Source organism: Heptranchias perlo, chromosome 10, assembly GCF_035084215.1.
Source record: "Heptranchias perlo isolate sHepPer1 chromosome 10, sHepPer1.hap1, whole genome shotgun sequence".
Lineage (NCBI taxonomy): Eukaryota > Metazoa > Chordata > Chondrichthyes > Hexanchiformes > Hexanchidae > Heptranchias > Heptranchias perlo.
Genome location: NC_090334.1, coordinates 28,582,109 through 28,596,923, shown reverse-complemented (window position 1 = coordinate 28,596,923; position 14,815 = coordinate 28,582,109). Strand labels below are relative to the sequence as shown.

The following is a 14,815-nucleotide window of genomic DNA, read 5'->3' as shown; positions in this document are numbered from 1 at the left end:
CAGAATCAAGCCCAGCGGCATAGAAGTACTGGTGGAAGCCAAAGGGAATGGCTTTGGTTTTTTCAAATTAAGCTGGTGAAAATTTCAGTTCATTTAGGTCTTAATTTCAGACAGGGGTGTTGAAGAGTATAGCTGTAATTCTGAGAACTATAGAGGAGATATATACAAGTAGACCTGAGTGTCATTGGTATGCATGTGGAAGCTGACCTTGTGCTTTCGGAAATCAGCAAAGAATAGCATATAAATGAAGAAGAGGAGGGACCAAGGATAGAGCCTGGCTGCAGTAGAGGTAATTGTGGGCACAGGATGAGAAATTATTGTGACAGCAATAAGTGGAACTATGAGAGAGCACTGCCATGGAAATGGATTGCAAAGAACGGATGTAGGAAGAGGATGGAGCATTTGAAGCTGAAGGAAGCGGAGACATCAAAGATGGTGAGGGGTGATAATGACTCACAGGCAGTTCCACTGTAGTCTCAGTGCAGTGGGTGGGCTGAGATATTTATTTTAAAATATATATAAAAATATACGTACATATATTACCACAGCTATATTTGTTTTAAAATTACATGAGTGCAATTATCACCTCTGTGTATGGGTGTGCAAACCCTCTCCTCTTTCTACCAAAATGATTTTCTTTGCCATCATATTCTTGGTCCCTTGGCCCATATATCAAGTACAATCGAGAGGCCAGATGAGCAAGTTGCTCCCAAACCTCCACCAGTATTAGTCCTAGCTGGGTATCAGGAGGTGCACATGTGGTCTGATGACAACTCTCCCTCTGATTTTCATTCCCCCTTTGGATAACCGCCTGGCCTCCATGTTCCATCTCTCAGTAACAGCACAACAAAGATCAGGGACTCGGAGGTGTGGGAATCACAGATAAGAAGCCATTTTGTAGAAAACATTGGTGCTCCAGTGTAATGTACATTTGTATTGCCAGTCCTTATCTTTCCTACTAAAAGGAACTTACAGTGAATTGAACAAGCCTAATCAAAAGAGGGAAAAAAAATGAAAGATAGGAGGAATGAGAGAAGCAAAAAAAATAAACTCAGAAGAAGCAACGTAAGAAGGGGGACTTTAAAAATGAGTAACAATTTACATGCAACGAAAGAAGGATTCAACATATAGAAACTCTTGGGAAGAGAGGGAGTGTTAAACTGTTTAGTATATGTTGAATTGTCAGAGGGTCTTAAAGAATCTAGTGTTGGTGTTCAGGAACAGCTACTGTAAAAAGTAATTTATGCTGACTTCAGTTTCTAGATACATTAACGTGGCATCACTAAAACAGTAGGATTTCACAGAGCTAAAGTGCTTCCTAATTCAGCCCATCAGTAATTATTTCCTGCCGTCACCCTGAAGACCACATATAAACTAGCATAAGCAAAACTGAAGAAAAATTGCAATGAATGATCTTAAATATGTTTCATGAATGTTTTCGAAGATATGTCTTGCATGGAAATTTTAAAAATGTTGCATTTGTAATTTTGCACACCTAATAATTTCTGTCAGCTATTGGAAAAAAATTGGCTGAAATAAATTTCCACAATGAAAGTAGTGTAAAATCTAGTGGGACAAGTGTCCATCTTTTTTTTCCAGTCATGAGCTTTCAAGTTTGCAGGTTGCCATTACAAAGATAACAAATATTATCAAAACACACAAGCAAACTCCAAACAGGATCACTCCAGCCTTCTTCCGTGTTTGCCATCTACAAAGGCCTTAACTTGGACGTGTGACAAAAACCTGTCCATCAAGCTGCGTGCCTGAGCCTATCAGGCTGAAAAATCAGAGCTAATAAAAGTCAATCAGTGATTGTTTAACTTTACTGCTACTGCCTGAAGCAGGATTACAAAAGCTTAATGCATATCTAAAACTCAGCCAAGAATCTCTGTCATCTGTGGAGAGATCAGTAAAACTCTGACCTAGTGGAAAATTTTAAAAATTCCCTTGGGCATCTTGAATAAATGTGGATTATTTTAGTTACATTTCCACTGCATGAAATTTCTATGCTATTAAATGTTTCAATTCATAATTCTGCATTACTTAAAATTAAACTATGCAGAGTGGAACATAAAATAAACTTGCCGTTCAAGGCCTATTCTTCAGGAGCTGCCTGACATGAGGTATTTGTAGGTGAAGAATGAGCTAATTGTAGCTAAATTGTTTCATTTAGTACCTTGCTCTATTATAGACTGTTTATGTTGCTGCTATTCCATTAATCCTGAATCAAACTGATATTGTTAATTGTCTTTTATAAATCCTTCATCTATTCTCCAGCTGGCTTTTAAATCATAATTAGAATCAGAGAAGCATTCATGAATTGATTTAAAAAGCATATTACTAGTTTACTGGGAAACTATAGTGTTCTATTCTTCTCTAGACCACAGCACAGTATGAATTAAATTTTCAACACATTGTGGATACAAAAATCTGGAAATAAAAAGCTGGTATCAGTAAAAGTGACCATGAAGCTGTCAGATTGTAGTAAAAACCCTACTGGTTCACTAATGTCCTTTAGGACAGGAAACCTGCTGTCCTTACCCAGTCTAGCCTAGATGTGGCTCCAGTCCCACATCAACATAGTTGACTCTTAACTGCCCTCTGATGTGGCCTAGCAAGCAACACAGTTGTATCAAAACTACTCGCAGCAGATTAAGAAGAACGCCCAGCACCATCTTCTCAGGGACAGCTGGGGATGGGCAATAGCTGCCTGCCTTGCCGGTGATGCCCATATCCCAAGAATGAATGAAAAAAAAATTCTTACCCCCATTTCTGATCCCCTGCCCATCCCATGCAATGACTGACTGGACCTTAGTATGTCATTTTTGCTCTCAATTTTAGCAGTGATACTATGAAGTTTATGTCAGGGTTTGGGGGAAATGATCAGTTCACTGCTCCATGCCCCTATTTGTGAGACACGATTTAGATGAGAGGAACACAAAAACCCCCCATGAAACAGCCTCAACAAGTTTTGTGGTAGGATGCATGCATCTATTTTCACAGCAGCACAAAGTGGCACTGAGAATGCACTCATACACCTTCATTTTATTTACATGTATTTAGCTTTCATGTATTTTTCATCTGGGCTACATGTAGTAAGAAAAGGGACATTTCCTACATGGGTAAAAGTGGCACTTGTAAATGCTGACTTTGTGCAGGTGTTTGAGGGATGAGAAATTGAGCCATAAACTTGCAAAGCCTGTGACACAGTGGATAATCAGTGGGGAGCAGGGACTGAAGAATTTATTCAGTTCATGAAGAAGACCTAATAATTCACAAGTACCAAAGTCATAAGTGAGTTGTCTAGCTTTTCTTTTCAAAGGGAATAAATTTTATGTTCCACTGTTACCACTACAATTCTATTTATATTAAAGAATAAATTTATTACGCTATTGGGTGTGTACTAAAGGCCAAATAGTGTGAAGGAGATAGAGGAGCAAATTGGCAGAAAGCTGCAAGAACTATCGAGTACTGATAATGGGGGACTTCAATTATCCCAATATAGACTGGGACAGTAACAGTGTAAAGGGCAAAGAAGGGAGGAATTCCTGAAATGTGTTCAAGAGAACTTTCTGGAACAGTGTATATCCAGCCCAACCAGGAAGGAAACTGTGCTGGATCCAGTTCTGGGGAATGAAGTGGAGCAGGTGGAGCATATTTCAGTGGGGGACCATTTGGTGAACAGTGATCAAAATATTATTAGGTTAAAAATAGTTATGGAAAAGGACAAGGAACAACCGAATGTGAAAATGCCTAACTGGAGGAGGGCTAATTTCAGTGAGTTAAAAAGGGATCTTGCCCAGGTGGATTGGAATCAAAAATTGTTAGGCAAAACATTAACTGAACAATGGGAGGCCTTCAAGGAGGAGATGGTTTAGGTACAGAGTAAGCACATCCCTATGAGGGGGAAAGAAAGGGCTTCCAAAGCTAGAGCTCCCTGGATGAATTAAAGATATAGAGATTAAAATGAAACAGAAAAAGGAGGCTTATGACAAATGTAAGGTTCATAATACAGTAAAGAACCAGGCTGAATACAGAAAGTAGAGAGACGATATATAAAAGGGAATAAGAGGGGCAAAGAGAGAGTATGAGAATAGATTATCGGCTAACATGAAAGGGAACCCAAAAGTCTTTTATAAATATATAAATAGTAAAAGGGTAGTCAAAGGAAGGGTGGGACTGAATAGGGACAAAAAAGACCTTCTTGTGGAAACAGATGGCATGACTGAGGTACTAAATGAACACTTCGCATCCGTCTTCACTAGAGAAGAAGATGCTGCCATTGTAGCAGTAAAGGAGGAGGTAGTAGCGATATTGGATAGGATAAAAATAAAGAGGAGGTGCTTAAAAAATTGGCAGTACTCAAAGTAGAAATGTCACCTGGTCCAGATGGGATGCATCCCAGGTTACTGAGGGAAGGGTGGAAATTGCAGAGGCTCAGGCCACAATCTTCCAATCCTCCTTTGATATGGGGATAGTGCTGGAGGACTGGAGGATTGTAAATGTTATACCCCTGTTCAAAAAAGGGGAGAGGGATAATTACGGGCCAATCAGCCTAATGTCAGTGGTGGGGAAACTTTTAGAGACAATAATCCAGGAGAAAATTAATTGGCAATTGGAAAAGTATGGGCTAATAAATGAAAGTCAGCACGGATTTGTTAAAGGAACATCGTGTTTGACTAACTTTGAGTTCTTTGATGAAGTAACGGATTGATGAGGATAGTGCAGTTGATGTTGTGTATATGGACTTTCAAAAGGCATTTGATAAAGTACTACGTAATAGACTCATTAGCAAAATTATAGCACATGGGATTAAAGGGACAATGACAGCATGAATACAAAATTGGCTAGGGGACAGAAAGCAGAGAGTAGTGGTGAACGGTTGTTTTTCAGACTGGAGGGAGGTATACAGCGGTGTTCCCAGGGGTCAGTATTAGGACCACTGCTCTTTTTAATATATATTAATAACCTGGACATGGGTATAGAGGGTATAATTTCAAAGTCTGCAGATGACACGAAACTTTGAAATATAGTAAACAATGTGGAGGATAGTACAGATTTCAGGAACACATAGACAGACTGGTGAAATGGGCAGACACATAGCAGATGAAATTTAACACAGAGAAGTGTAAAGTGATGCATTTTGGTAGGAAGAATGAGGAGAGACAATATAAACTAAATGGTACAATTTTAAAGGGAGTGCAGGAACAGAGAGACCTGTCGGTGTATGTGCACAAATCTTTGAAGGTGGCAAGACAAGTTGAGAACGCTGTTAAAAAAGCATATGGGATCCTGGGCTTTATAAATAGAGGCATAGAGTACAAAAGAAAAGAAGTTATGCTAAACCTTTATAAAACACTGGTTAGGCCTCAGCTGGAGTATAGTGTTCAATTCTGGGCACCACACTTTAGGAAGGATGTAAAGGCCTTAGAGAGGGTGCAGAAGAGATTTACTGGAATGGTACCAGGGATGAGGGACTTCAGTTATATGGAGAGGCTGGAGAAGCTCTTGGGGAGGGCAAACAAGGCAAGCCAATACGCAATAAATGGGAGGATACTCAGAGGTGTAGAGGAATAGAGGGACCTTGGAATGCATGTCCACAGATCTCTGAAGGTAGCAGGATAGATAGAGAAGGTGGTTAAGAAGGCATACGGGATACTTTCCTTTATTAGCCGAGGCATAGAATATAAGAGCAGGGAGGTTATGCTAGAACTGTATAAAACACTAGTTAGGCCACAGCTTGAGTACAGTGTTCAGTTCTGGTCACTACATTACAGGAAAGATGTGATTGCACTAGAGAGGGTACAGAGGAGATTTACGAGGATGTTGCCAGGACTGGAGAATTTTAGCTACGAGGGAAGATTGGATAGGCTGGCATTGTTTTCTTTGTAACAAAGGAGGCTGAGGGGAGATTTAATTGAGCTGTATAAAATTATGAGCGACCTAGATAGAGTGGTTGGGAAGGACCTATTTCCCTTAGCAGAGAGGTCAATAACCAGGGGACATAGATTAAAAGTAATTGGTGGAAGGATTAGAGGGGAGCTGAGGAAAAATGTTTTCACCCAAAGGGTGGTGGGGGTCTGGAACTCACTGTCTGAAAGGGTGGGAGAGCAAAAACCCTCATCACATTTTTAAAATATTTGGATAACCTACAAGGCTGCGGACCAATTGCTGGTAAGTGGGATTAGGCTGGGTAGCTCTTTTACGGCCAGCGCAGCCACGATGGATCGAATGGCCTCCTTTTGTGCTGTAAATTTCGATGATTCTAAAAAAAAAACTGAGTTGTTCTCCTTAGAACAGAGAAGGTTAAAGGGAGATTTGATAGAGGTGTTCAAGATCATGAATGATTTTGATAGAGTAAATAAGGAGTAACTTTTTCCAGTGGCAGAAGGGTCGGTAACCAGAGAAGACAGATTTAAGGTGATTGGCAAAAGAGCCAGAGGCAACAAAAGAAAACAATTTTTTACGCAGCGAGTTGTAACGGTCTGGAATGCACTGCCTGAAAGAGTGGTGGAAGCAGATTCAATAGTAACTTTCAAAAGAGAATTGGATAAATATTTGAAGGGAAAAAATTACAGGGCTATGAGGAAAGAGCAGGAGATTGGGACTAATTGGATAGCTCTTTCAAAGATCCAGCACAGACACTATGGGCCAAAAGGCCTCCTCCTGCTGATAACAAAAATATCATTGATGAGGACCATTATAAACCCAAAAACATAACATACTTCAAAATCAATTTGGCTGCTATAAGCAATTAAAGTATCTCATTACCATTTTATTTCAGAGTCCAAACTGATTCTTTTTGAAATCATTCTTTTTCTTTAGTTTACCATTGAATGATGAAGGTGAAATCTCATCATAGCTGTCCATGTTATTGCTGAAATATGTTCTATTTTGGGCTTAGAGAGCAATATTAATTTCTTTCCTAATCGATATGAAGCATGCTTTCAAGATGGCAGCCAAAGAGAAGTTTCCTGGAGAAATGGGAAGTGGGTTTGTCTTGTAATTTGCCAAACAATGAGTTCTCAATCTGGGCTGCCAGTCAAAGAGATAATGAACAAATATACAAATGCTTCCATTGGTAGAGTATGAATGGTCATGTCAAGTTGTTCTCACACACCTGTTGGCACTCAGATAAAATGCAATGTTGCCTGACACAAGGGAGCAAGTGGCAACCTCTAACTTGATGGAACATAGAACAAGATGGCCTAGGGCAGGGTCAGTATTGACTGTTTACGAAATGCCCTTCAGGCAGTGGTTCTACAGTTAAATGTCAGCATTACCTGCCTTGATTGAGCTGATATTATTGTCGATTATTTGTGATTTTTATTTCCTTAATGAGTTAAATCGTAGGATTGAAACATGGCCCCCTGTCACAGCAGCAACTGGGGATAAACACATTGAAGTCCCACAAAGCATGACGGCCTAGTTCTGAATTCGGTATGTGGAAATGTTTTCTTTTGTACAGTAATCACACATACCGGATTCAGACCCAGGTGTTCATGTTTCACAGGATGCTGCTATATGCAAGCCAGATGGCACTGTAACAAGACGCCATGTTTGAATCACGAGACTTAATTGGTAAACTTTTAAATAACAGACAATGGTACTGACTCATAATTATTTTCCTCTTCCCTCCTGCCACCTGCTGTCAATTCTCACTTCATTCCCCAATTATGTCTGTCTTTAATTCTTCCCCAGTGGGTCTGTCTCCAATTTCCCCTTCTCACTCCCCATATCTGCCTTTGCTTCTCAGTTCACCTAGCCCACTTGATGAGCTTGTCTTGGCTTACTTGATTTCTGTACTGGGATTTATAGTGGTAATGGATGCCTTATTTTACCTGCACCATGAGCCTGGGACAGATTCAGATGCTAATAATGCTCCCTACCTTTCATTATGGGGGGAGGGAAGGTGGGTGGAACAGCAACAAAGATCAGTCAGCACCAGCAGTGGAGTCAGATGTGCGGAGCAGGTGGTACAGAAAGAAATACAGCCAGGAAATGTCCTCCAACCACTGTGTCTCCACAAAACTCTACCTGGGTGCCCAGAGCTATTGGGCCCGATATCAGGAGGGAGGCAGGTTGGCAGCGGGGGGTCGACTGGGCGCCCAGTGAATTCGGGGTGCTCCGCACGCAATCGCAGCTTAATTGAAGGTACTTACCTTGGCTTCCGGGTTTTGCGCTCGAAAGCTGTGCAGCGGGCGAACTGCGCGTGCGCAGCATAGGCTGTCAGCTGGAGGAACCCTATTTAAAAGGGGCAGTCCTCCACTGACTGATGCTGCAGAAAATAGGCAAAATTACAGCATGGAGCAGCCCAGGGGAAAGGCTGCTCCCAGGTTTAATGATGCCTCACTCCAGGTCTTACTGGATGGGGTGAGGAGGAGGGGGTGGACAGAGATCTTCTCCCTGGCGGACGGGAGGAAGTGGCCTGCCTCTGCCACCACGGAGGCCTGGCTCGAGGAGGCAGAGGAGGTCACCAGCACCACCAACATATCACGCACCTGCATACAGTGCAGGAGGCGCTTCAATGACCTAAGTAGGTCAGCCGAAGTGAGTACACTTACTTATTCCCCTACACTCCGTCTGCCACATCACCGACCCCACCCCACATCTCCTTCTGCACTGCCAACACTACTCTGTCACGTCACTCCTCACACCCACTCAAAGCTCATCCTCATCTTACCTGCACTTACTCACCTCGCCAGTACTCATCCCGCCACTACCACTCAACCCAATCCTCATACAATCTCATGGCTTTATCTCATACTCACCCTCTCATGCATCTTTCACAGTCAGCCTCACTCAACCTGCCACTACCTGTGCTGCAGCCACAGGGCATGCATCACATATGTGCAGTAGGAAGCGTAAGGCAAATGTATCGTGAGCATTAAGGGATGCACAAGGGTGTTTGTGGGTTTGTCATGGTGTTTACTTATATTTAATTTCTGATCAACTCACATTACATATTATATTGTCACCACTACTGCCATGTCTTTGCAAATCTTGTCTGGTTTGTGCAATAATGCCCTTTCCTGAGGATCACCTTGAAGACCCACAACTGATGCCACCCATTGTGTCACTGCAGAGTGGGTGTAGGTGTATTTGCAGGGCTCTTTTGTGAAGACGACTGAGACGTCGGCGATGTCCTCAGTGGCACCCTGGAAGGATGCGGAGGAGAAGTTGTTGAGGGCAGTGGTGACTTTGACAGCGACAGGTAAGAAGATGGTGCTCGAGCCAGCCGGGGGCAGCTCGGCATGAAGGAGGCTGCAGATGTCCACGACTACATGTCGAGTGACTCTGAGCCTCCGTGTGTACTGCTGCTCAGAGAGGTCCAGGAAGCTGAGCCTCGGTCTGTAGACCCTGTGGCGAGGGTAGTGCCCTCTGCGACGCATCTCTCTCTGACGTTGCCCTCCCTCCTGCTGTGCAGGTGGATGTGTCACAGCACTGTGTTGTGGAGCTCCACGTGTTAGAGGTGGATGGCGTGGCTGGCGAGGCTGGTGGTGCTGTTCGCCCTCCGAGGAGGTCATGACTGCAGCTATGGCGGCCCCCACCCGGAAGATGTACGTTTGAGGGGGTCCGCAAGGTAGGTACATGTGTCTGCACACTTGGGTAAGTGTGCAAGTTGGTGAATTTGATTGTTAGGAGGAGGGTGTGGAGGCCAAACTTTGTCCAAAGTGACAGAGTGGCCTCCTGCAAAGAGTGAGGGTCTCCCCCACCACCTGTCAAATGAACCTTTGGGCTGCCACAGGCTGATGGCTGCAACTCGTCCATTTCAACTGGGAGTGTTTTCCCCAGTACGGGAAACAGTCCCAATTGAGCTGAAAATCCCACCCCTCCTAAAATATCATGTCAATCAGGTTTGCAAACGACCTGAAGTATCTACTTAATTAGTTTAAGTGGCATCCCACCGGCTTTAATTGCCGGCGGGAGTCCCACATGCGGGGGCTGTGTGTGCATGTAAGCGCGTCACTGGGGAACCTGGAAGTGGGCGGATTGGAGCTGGGCTCCGGGCCCGCCCCGGGAATCCCCGCCACGAACCCGCTGGCTCGGTGGTCCGAAAATCAAGCCCATTGTGTCCCTGCTACTATCTAGCACTACCTAAGGGGAGGGATAGAGGGGAAAGTTAATTATAAAATATAATTGCTAAAAAAAAAAGCTGGTGCAATGGTGATATTACAAATAACACACAAATGATAACATGTGCTTTCATTCGTTTTTTTTTATCCAGCACATGTTGGTTTGCCAAAGTGCGTACACTGTATATGCACAGAGACTTGTGGTGTAAACCAAGGTACAATTCAATATGCAAGCTATATCTAGTTATACTGACCAAGCACTAATAGCTAAATGACACTATTGGCAGAATATGCTAATATTAATCCTTGCTGTTACCAGAAAAAATTATCGTAATGTTGAATGGCATATTTATTGCACACCCGTAATATTTTTTAAAGTGAAAAGAGCTGTAAATTTGAAAGAACCAAAGTTGAAATTTATTAAACTAATGTAGTGAAATAAAATGGTATCTGGTAATACTGTTATCATTACAGCAATGCCCAGTGTTAATGGTCAGGTTTAATGCACCTTGACCCATGCACAATAAAGGCTTATATGATGTGACACTAGGGGTTATCTGCAGATCTTACAGTGTCTACAGATTGTTAGGAAACTCCATTTCTTCTCCCCACATCCACCCCCCTCCCCCCCACCCACACCCTTTCAACTTTAGAGTTAAGAATGAACACAAGTAAATTGAACTGTTACTGACTTTAATTTTTGAGCGGGACTTTAAGTCGCAAAAAAAGTGCTGGAACACAGTTGGAAACATTTAAGTCAAATCATTTTGTACCGTGTGAAGGGTCTTGAGTGGCAGCAATTGGCTATATCCCAGCTATCAGTTTTTCTAGACAAGGCAGAAAAACTTTACCGACTATTTCGCCCAAGGCTAGGGCAAAAGACATTCTGACAGACTGGACAGATTTTGCTTCATTGTGTGTGCCTGTGGAGTACTGGTGGCAGTACTGATACGTGCACTGATAACAAATACACGTCTATCAAAACACAACTGTAAAACCAATGAGTCAACTAAGTCTCTTGACAGATGATTTTGGAAAAAAAAGGAAACAGAAGTTGGGAGAAACAGTGAACAGTAGATGCCAGTGTCTTTTTTTCCCCTGTAGATTGCAAATCTATATATGGACTATGGTCCCTTAATTTAGCATGTGCCGCAGAGCTCCGAGAATAAAAGAAACTAAAAATAGGTTTGTTCTGTATTGCAGTCATTGTTTTAATGCCTACAAGACTTCACTTTAAAAAGGAACAGTCCCATGAGCAACAATCACAATACTTCCTTGATGCCCACATTTAGCTCGCTGTTTTTCCAAGATACAAGAGCCAGGGCTTTTCCGACTGTTTCCGAAAAAAAAGTATCAAGCACTAAAACGAGCCAAGCATTCCCAGAATTAACCATTCGCACTACTTTTAAGGCACTATTTTTTTTTTAAAGCCAGATGTTCTTATATAAGTAAAAAAAATCTGCTGCAGCTTAACTGACCCGACTCGGCGCACAGCTGCAGGTAGGTTGGAGCAGTGCCAGTTCCTCAGCCTGCCCAAATAACATAATAACCCCAGGCTCCAGAAACATGATACTCCTGATTTTCATCAGGCGGGGAGGGGAGGCGGGGGGGGGGGGGGAAGGAGGGTAAATAGCTGAGGTTTGTGCAAAGCTGCTCATCCAAGCCTGCAGCTGGAATTGACACAGGGTTCTCTGCCTTTTTGTGGAGATATGCCCATTAGGTGGAATTAGAGCTCATTTGTGCAGTTTATGCGGCTTTGCCTCCAGCCTCCCGCCCCAGCCTCCTTCGGTTTATTAACTTTAAAAAGCACTCCTTTCCTGCTAGAGTCCTGGCATGGTCGTCACACAGGGCAGCTCTCAGTTTTGTGTGCACAACAGTCGGAGGCTTTCTTTTCCTGTTCGCAATCTGTTTGCATGAGATCATTTCTGTGATTTTAACTGACTTCTCTTTTTCCAACTCCCAGGATCGAACATGAAGCCAAAAAAAAAATCTTCAATTCACATCTAACCCAAGCTTTCAGGAATATATCTCATGAAAGCAAGAACAGAGAGGGGGGAGAAAAAGCCTTCTCGTCATCAAAACCATAATAATTATCTGTCAAAGTTAATTACTGTTTGGTGAGCAAAGCATCCACCATCAAGTGACAGTGAAAGCTTGCATTTAGCAGTTGTAATCTAGCTGGGTGTAATCTGAGACTAAATTAACCATATTTTTAAAGCAGCTTTCCACCAAATCGTAACTAGCGAAATCCTATACAGAACCACTGTAAACACCCACTCCTCGCCCAAAGAATATTCTGTTTCACTAATTTCAGTACAAGAAGGTGGAAGTATATTTGGTAGCAAAGTGATCCAAATATCTGAAGCACCAGAGCCCTCTTCTAACAAAGAAGGGCAATGCTTAATTTAGGTCAGTTTCATACAATTTGAATTGAAACTGGCAACTAACACCTCTGCTGATTTCAACAAAAAGTGCCTTTAAAAGACCCTCCTTAAAGCCTACCTCTTTAACCAAGCTTTTAGTCACCCATTGTAATATCTCCTTCTTTGGCTTGGTATCCATTATTGTCTGATGATGCTTCTGTGAAGCGACTTGGGATATTTTCCTACATTAAAGGCGCTATATAAATGCAAGCTGTTGTATTATTAAATGATTCCTGCAATAAAATTGGGCACCCAAACAAACCTAGAGGAAACAATGAGAAAATTCAAAATATGTACCGAGTGGACACATTGTAAAATGTACTAACAAATATATATATATATATATATTTATTTATTATGTATATATATATATATACATATATATTTAGATAAACAGATAGCTCACCAAGGACATACTTTAAAAATAATTTTAAAAATTTGGCTTTGCTTTGTGAAAAACAATTATTATGAAGGGCTTGCGACATCCTGCAATAACATAAACAATTTGATGCGTCATCAATGTCAGCAATAGTTCAAGAATGCAGCAACTTTATTAATGACAGTGGGATTCATTTTTTCTTAATCCTTTTTTTTTTAAAAAGACTAAAATTAAAATGCGTGCATTTCTAAATTTGTCACACACATACAACATAGAGCCATTTATTTTCAGTGATTAAACACATTACAATAGGCACTGTGTACAGATGCTGCCATTCATCATTTATTTTTACCTAAACAGGAAACTGAGTTTTCAACAGCATATTGTATTTTCATGGCTGTGGCAATATCCCAGTGGCACGTTAGGGAACATACAAATTACTACCTGTGTAAACTTCTTTCCATAGCAGGAATCTGTTCTGCGCATTACTCTATAATTTTGGAAACATAGAACAAAAGCAAAGGATTTTATTTCATCCACTTCTAAAATTTGATTCATTTCATTTATCAGTTTTTTCTCTGTGAGCTGGAGATTGTTATCTATACACAGTCAGCAAATAGTTTTAAAATTACTTTTACCTAATTTAAGGACTACAGCTGCTTAAAGCTCTCATTTTAGTCTCCAGGCACCTCATTTTAACTTTGAATTTTTTTATGATGGAATGTAGCCATTTATGTGACCTTTTGTTCCTCCCTCAGAGGAAGACTGGTGACAGGTAGATTTATTAAGAGTTTGTTATTGTAAATTCCAGATCTTGCGATTATCTCAGATTGAACTTCTGGAGCTTTTTCTGACATTCTGGTATTAGTTCAAATATGTTTTAATGTTTGTTCTCACCTCTGCATGACCCTGTTATAAATACATCTCATATGACAAATGCCAAGTAAATTTTCATTGAATATGGTTTTCTTAGCAATATAAAATCTGACTGTGGAAGCACTTCATCAAAACTGTTCCATAAAAAAAAACATATCCTTTCCAGCAAAAAAATCTCAGGACAGTCCAAATGTTTGCAAACCATTATTTAGACACAGCTGGTGCTGCTTCTTCACCTGTGGAGGTGATTTGCTCTGACTTCAATATTTAGTTTCAATGGTTTGAGATGAAGAAAAAAAACGTGTGTGTTAGTTTTTTTTCTGAGCTGAAATAAAACAGGAGATGCAAAGAGAAAATATTTGAAATAGAAGTCAGAACTTCATTGAGATAAACTAGATTAGCAAGTGTGGGCAACTGGGTAAATTTTAGTTCACTGCTATAATTTTGGAGTTTATTGCTCTAGACACTGCCTGTTCCCTTTTAATATTTAATAGAGTGGAAAAATATAAACAGCAGATGAAAAGCAAAGAGACTGACAGTCTGTTGATCACATTACATCAGAATGAGACACATCCCTTTGCATTGTAACTACTGTACATTTTAATTCTAATGCAATAATACAAATAATAGACATCATTAACTTTTTCCTGCAATTTTTATTCTCTATTAGACTTCTAATAAACACCATTAACCTCTTTTTCTTAGTTAACATACATAAATTGGCTTTTTACTTGAATCAATATTATTTTAAAAACATTAAATATCACTTTGACAAGCTAAATTTACTCTCAGGAGGGGAGTCTTTTTAATGATGCTTCGCTGTTATTTATTTATTTTTTCATTTCATTATATCATTTTTCCACAACTGGGGATAGCAATAAAAATATAAATTAGCTCTCGATATACTGACACTGTTAGACAGCTCTTAAATGCAATGCTTCATTGCCAATTCTAATAGCAATATTTAAATTTGTTCTCCGTTAGGGAGAGAATTGCAAAGTGAATACAAGAATTGTGTAATCAAAAATTCCCTCAATGAACATAAGAAATATTAATTAATA

The 14,815-nt window shown here is 40.9% G+C and overlaps 1 non-coding gene across 1 annotated transcript; it reads right to left on the bottom strand.

Annotated features, from left to right (window-relative positions):
* Positions 1 to 508: 508 nt before the first annotated feature.
* LOC137326812 (U6atac minor spliceosomal RNA) lies at positions 509 to 630 on the bottom strand. The gene has a single exon (XR_010964274.1). It is a non-coding gene; the product is annotated as a U6atac minor spliceosomal RNA (small nuclear RNA).
* Positions 631 to 14,815: the final 14,185 nt, after the last annotated feature.